Source organism: Onthophagus taurus, chromosome 1, assembly GCF_036711975.1.
Source record: "Onthophagus taurus isolate NC chromosome 1, IU_Otau_3.0, whole genome shotgun sequence".
Lineage (NCBI taxonomy): Eukaryota > Metazoa > Arthropoda > Insecta > Coleoptera > Scarabaeidae > Onthophagus > Onthophagus taurus.
Genome location: NC_091966.1, coordinates 28,365,863 through 28,372,926, shown reverse-complemented (window position 1 = coordinate 28,372,926; position 7,064 = coordinate 28,365,863). Strand labels below are relative to the sequence as shown.

Sequence of the window (7,064 nt, the reverse complement as noted above, 5' to 3'; positions counted from 1 at the left end):
CAACGCTGCAAATTAGATTGACATTAATTGAATTAATTAAATATAAAATGTTGATGGCGATGATTAATACTTACATCTTAAAAGTGTCAGTGTTTTAATAGGAAATGTAAACGATATCATTTGGGATGGATTAGTCATGAAGTAAAAATTTTGTTTGTCTCAATACTCAATAGGTAATAATCTGGAAGTTATTCTTAAATAAATAAACACATTCCAAAAGTAATGCTTAATGCAAATAAATGATATATAGTGTTAGAATTGTGAAATAATAAGTATATTGACAAAGAATAAAAAAATTTTCTTTGTATTTTGTGTGATTAAGAATATATACTGGTATTGTTTTGCTGAAAAATTGTTTTAGAATACCTCATGAAAATTTTTACGGGCAAGTTTGCGGAATTTTTTCCTTGAAAATTTTCCACATATTGAAGATAGAGAAATATTTTAAAAGATAGGCAAATAATGTACTTATAGCGGTTACATTTCGCAACAATCATAAAACAATGATAAACACTTACTAAAAATAATATATACAATTACTAACATTTATTATGTTTCTTTCAGTTTTATTGTTTATAAACCGCATTTAAACACAAATATTTATCTTAAGGTGTAAATTAAAAATACAATCATCAAGTCTTTACAACAACAATTATAATGTTTTCTTGTTTATAAAAAACTAAAGATTCCAACCTTAATGACTTATTCTGGTATTTTTTCCGTTGAGAGTAATATTATCTTATTATATTATGACATTTATACATGTACTACATACAGATAAACCGATAAGTATTGTAAAGAATTTCGCATCGAACTCAAAAACCAGATTATAGAAATTGTATTAACCACTTAAAGAACCGATCTCATGGAAGCGACAAAGTTTACACAAAAATTTCAAGAGTTTGTACACGTATTGAAATTCTTTTAATTTTAAGTGTCCTGATAAGGAAATGCCTTTAAACGATGATAGTACTTTTTCCCTTTTAAGTAGATGTTGGTAAGCAATTTTTTACGTAGGTTTAATTACTATTATTTTGTATTGGACTATTAGATATGAATAATTTTAAAGTAAGGTTTAAAGTATTTTTAATAAGTTTAAAAGAAAATATGTTTCTAGACAATAGTTATATTATACGAAGCACGTCATGGTAGCCAAGAACATTATTAATTATCCTCAAAAGGAAACTTATAACACTATTAATGCGGAATTTCCGGCTCAAGTCGACGTACTTGCAAGGTAATCGATGGTAGAAATAGTAACAAAGGAGTTTTATTGAACGTTCAAGTTCATTGTATACGCGCAATAATTAAGAAGAGGAAATTTTTTAACTTAATAACAACACATCATAAAAGTGAGTGTGAAAAGGAGTTCCCAAATTACGTCAATACATTTCAATATAATAATAATAATTTAAGGTTTTTTAAACTTTTTAAATGAGTTTATGATTAGATTAAAACAAATCAGTGTTCAGCAGAACTTAAAAATTTATCATTTGTATTGTAATCAGGTATTTTTGGTGATTATTTTAAATATGCTGATAAATATTAAATAATTGATTATTATAATCTAGGAAGAATATTTAAAGAAAATTAAGACATCTAAACCAATGATTTTCTACTCATCACTTTTTACAATGATATATCGGTTTATTAGTCACCGAGGAAGGATTATGCAGCACAAAAAACCGAACTATTATTATTACTATTATAACCGAACTACTATTATTGATGCTACTAAAGCAAGCGGTAATAGCAGTGCGTTAAATGTTTACAACTAATGTAATATATTGCTGATTTCTGTGCGGTACCTATTTATCATGAGTAAATAAAATTTGTTGTTGTAGTTACTATTAACGACAACAACTCTACAAGTCATCACCATTCAGCGCCAATAATACCTTGCATGGTTTCAGGCGAATAGCGTGGGTGTTTCCTAGTCATCGATTTCTGCTTTCGAAGCATGAAGTTGTAATGGTAATGTTCTGCTCGCCATATCTTTAGCTCCTGCGTTATGCCGCTGGCTCTGGTTTTTTATGGTTGAACGAACTCCTGAAATACTTGATTTAAGCTCTGCTTTGAGATGTATTTGGTAAGTGTGAATCATGGTGTAATCGATTCAGTTTTGCAGCTAAAGCGTCTCTGACTTTGATGGTGTCCCATTTGTTGTTGTTAAAATTATATTTGATAAAGGGATCTTGGATATTTTGTATCTGTGATCGAAACATACATAAATCAATAAAAGTACGACCTAAGCAGTTGAGTGGAGTTCATTTACAGCAAATTACTGCAAGTCACACTAACAAGTCTGGAGAATAATGAAATGTCACCGACATGGGTCTGATAATGAAGTCACCGCCGATTGCAGACCAAACATTTACGCTAAATTTTCATTGGAATTCCCAATTCTGTATTTGCCACGGATGATTAGTAATTTTTAACTCCTGAGTGGTTCACAACTATAAACTTGCATAGAAATAAAACATTAATATGATGTATGCGTGTTTATAATTATGAAAAACGTTTAGTGAAAAATTCTAATGAAATCATGAATACTTTATTCGGAAGTTTCAACTTATCGTGCTTTTGTAAAATTTAATATGCCAATTTAATAATTAATGAATGAAAATGTAAGTGTATGCCGCTTTAGATAATTTAATTGGTTTATCAAATATATAATATATTTTTTCATAAAAGTCATAAAAAGTGTGATATCCAATCATAGCTATATCACGTGCTTTCAAACAATTACTTTACACTTTAGCTAATCTGATATAAACCACTCAATCTAATCGGCTTCATTTTCTCGTTAAATGGTTTTGAATCAGTGTGACAGGCGTCCAAGACACAGTCGTACATAAGCTGGGATTTTCTTCTCAATAGCTTCAAAAGAGACAAACTCTGATTTGTTGCCGCCACAAACAGCGATTTACAACATGTTCTAAAAGTCCTACTACATCTAGAGATGTTTCCGGAACGTAACTGAAAGATTTCTTGCCCGAAATCTAATGCTCTAAGACGACGGCCGATGTAATAACGATTTAGGCTCTTTAGTTCTAATAAATCATGGCATGTCGCCCGCATGGTTTTCATTGAAAGAAAGTTACTTAATACTTGAAAGGGCTTTAATAGAATTGAAGACGGATCATACAACATATTTTAGAAATATAACGTCTCATATGACGAACAACCATTTTTTTTTTGCTAAAACAAATGGTTTCAACAAATTCAAAAACTTTATTCATAACATTAGTTAAGGTAAAGCATGTAACTCATGTAATAATGACTCTTGTTAAAATTAATATAAAGTTTTTCAAGTTTTATCAGTCGATAAATGTACAGGAAAGCAAATGACAGAAATTATTGAAGAACTAAATAAGTTGGATTTAAATTTGCTAGATATTACAGGAAGAACGGGTCCACCATGAGCGGCGATAAAGCAGGAGTGCAATCTAGAATTGAATAACTGACTTTTTCAACATGGCCCAAAAGATATGTTTATTAGCATTGGGTGATACCAGATACGACAGTAGGATAGAGTAGATTTTGATAGCCTTTGATCGTTTACAATGCTCCACCAAACTATTTTAAAGAATCTTCGATTGCATTGATCCCTCGATGAACCTATTATTAATGCCAAAGTACTTACTACCGAAATTGCTACCGACATTTTAAAGATTTTTACAACTTAGTAATCATAGAAACTATTTCTTTCTAATTCTTACCTAATATATATGATTTAAATACAATGTCCAAACAAATGCTACGAACATTCAGAAAGAAAAACAGTCAGAATGGCGAGATAAATGGGATGTAAGTAGAAGAAATTGGTTTGTAATGACGTCTGTAACTGTATGAATGTCCAAGTTCTTTCATAGATTAGTTTATTTGTTATATACCAAAACTCATTTACTATTTGTCGCAACACTTTAGATTGATATCTACCGTATTGGAGTAAATATATGGTATATATTTGTATGCTATACGTTCATATAGGTTTCATGATAGAGTTACACAAAAGTAGTTTATTTTCTGGTATGATTAAGACGTATGAATTTTTTTTTATAAATTAATACATTCCTCTATAAATCAGTTCCAATTGGAGCCTTTCAGTTCAGTTGTGTTTTCCCGCTTATGATTAACTGATCCATCCAGTTAATAAACCTAAATATTTTATTACTGTTTTAATAAAGGGGGTACGAAACATCATCCATGCTAACAGATGAGCATGTTTCTCTATTTAATGTAAAGGTGGCGCAGACTTTGCGCAAATCATTTTAATTGGCTGAAGAATAGGCTTAATGGCTAAAGACTTGGGGACACACCTTTTTGCTAAATAAAGAAGAACCTCTCATTCTGGTAGGACTGCAATAGGGAATAGTATAGGTGTACATTCTTTCAAAAGCCTGTGAGATATACAAACAAGTTCAGGTTTTGTTATCATTTTTACGGCACCGACTTTACACTGAATTGGGAAATACTCAAGACGAAGCAAAGCGTTAAAAATATATTCTAGGATCTCCATTTCTTTCTCTTCAACTCCAGAGATTTGTCTCGTATAGGGACTAAATTAAGACTATAATTAGATGATTGCAAACAAGAGGGCAATCACTTCCCAGAGATATCGCTTCTTGCTCAATTAACCATTTTACATTTTGATCGGATGTTTCGTAACAAGTTGGTTAATGAATTTATTTAGTTTCCAAATGGATTAGTTAGTGTCAGAAGTATTTGTTAGATTTTCCGAAAAACATGGTAGTGACTTATTTTAATATACAAATAAGGCGTTTTTTACTTGACGAGTGGCTCGATTTAATAGGGTTTTATCTAGAGATTTAACCCTAGATTACTGGAAACCCTTAATTTTACGACACTCGTTGTATTTAGTAAATTTTCGTTTACTCTTGTATCACTTAAGTCTCTGAGTGCTTTATTACCTTCCTTTACAGTGTTTAGCTAAGTAGCGGTGGGTGCGTTGTATACAAAGTCGACTACATTGTATATTATTTTAGAATTCCGTCGTAAATTTGATGAAAGTCCAGTATTCACGTAATGTTCATAATCAACAAAAAATTTCCAGGGTAAGAGATTTTTAGAGTTTGAAATATCTTTCAAAATCCATTGACACAAGGAAATGGATGAAGAAGTACAACGAATAATGAATGGCAAAGATTGTGATACCGAATCTTTTGAAGACAGCGACAGTGATTGGGAGACAGATAATATAGAATCCGAATTGAGTGAAAAGCCAATTGATTGATTTGAGTCGGTATCTGGCTGAACCGTGGATGAGAGAAAGATTGAATAGTAACACTTTAGGTTGCAATATTCGCCAAAATATACATAATATCCTGAGGATTTCAGGCTACGATGATTTGTTTCTACTGCCCAAGTAGGAAATGACGTATGAGCACCATGTACTGCAAACATGCTATTTGTAGTAAACTCAGAGAAACAATTTTTGTTACCTAAGCATTATTTTGAACCATATCCAAAACACAATCTTACTATGTGCAATTGTATTGTACCAATTAATTACAGAGCATGCAGCCACGTGACATAGGACTTGCAATTAGTACCACTAATCTTAACATGAATATAAACAAAACCTGTAGTCACAACTATGAAAGAAAAACAATCTGTTAACTTTAAATCCAAATTACTGCTTTGTAGACGTAAGGGACTTGGTTCAAAATAATTTATTGATACACATTGTATAAATTATGTACGATAGGTAGGAAATATATAATAAACAATGCTCTTAATACTAATTTTTACCTTTTCTTATAATAAATATTTTTGTGAAAAGTGGTGTTTTTCCTTTAAGTCGTAAAATTTACGATAATCCAGTATTAACGTTCGTAGAAAACAGTCCAGTAATCTAGGATTAACGCAAGCGGGCGTATTACCAGTTTTTCCTTTTTAGGCGCCGGAGTTGCAGTCCATGCAGCATGTTGGATTAAATGCATTAAGGTTCGTATGGATATTTCAACGTCATCCTTTAATTTGAGAGGAATATGTGTTTCGAATGAATTTCCAAAACATTTTTGAATATTTGCCAATTAGGGAGCTCATTCGTTAAAAAATCCGTACGATCCTGGAAGTCTGTCACAAAGAAACATGATCAAAATCAACGGACTAGTTTTTAAAATATTTAAAGAAAATGGGGTGGTTTTCCCCCTGTAACTCTCTAACCTAAGTACGGCATATCAATAGAAAGGTTTTTGTAATATTTTGTACAACTTTTAATTTTTGAGATGTAGCAAAAAATTAATATAATTTTCACCCCAACATTCAACCATTAAAAATACGCCTCCATAATAATATCGAAATAGTTAATATATAAAAATATTGTGAATAATCTTCAATTAACAAAATAAATAAAACACAATAATAATTTAATGACATCGTTTTATTTAGCATAAAGTACAACTCAACCGTATTTTATAAATTTGATACACAATTTGTCATCTTTTGTCATCTTTCATATTAATTTATTAAAGATCTAAATCGTTAAGAAAAATGCAATATATTCAAACATTCTGTATAATAATAACAGCACATATTTTGAAAGATCTTTAAGAAGATTAAAGATTTTCGTTTTTATTATTACGGTCAAAGATCTTTATTGTTGATTTGCTTGACCCTTACCTTGACAAAAAAAATCATAGCTACTAATGTGTAAAAATTCTTGTTTAGCGAACACGAAAATTTTAGGTCAACACACAATTTCGAATGGTCAACGTGTATATAAAACCACCGCGAACACATTCGTCCTTGGTTTTACGCTTTACGCAAGATTTGTTAAATAAAAACTATCAGATACGTTCTCCGCGTTGATATTACCCACCTGTTCCTTCCTCGTGCAACAACATAATTTGCAACTAGTACCAAGTGACTCGAAGGGTTAAAGGCGCTTTTCGCACCGTGCGGTAAATAAATAAATAATAATCGTGTAATACGACATTATCGTCAACAATTGGAATTTTTAACGTCCCCTACCATATATTATACACCACGTGGGCCAATTTTGCGCTATTACCTTTAGTTGGCTCCTTTACGCGTTC

The 7,064-nt window shown here is 31.1% G+C and overlaps 1 long non-coding RNA gene across 1 annotated transcript; it reads left to right on the top strand.

The window, feature by feature from the left end:
• The first annotated feature begins 1,002 nt into the window (after positions 1-1,002).
• Positions 1,003-6,399, top strand: LOC139431444 (uncharacterized). Its single transcript, XR_011641560.1, has 3 exons — positions 1,003-1,068; positions 1,118-1,352; positions 5,924-6,399. It is a non-coding gene; the product is annotated as an uncharacterized lncRNA (long non-coding RNA).
• Positions 6,400-7,064: the final 665 nt, after the last annotated feature.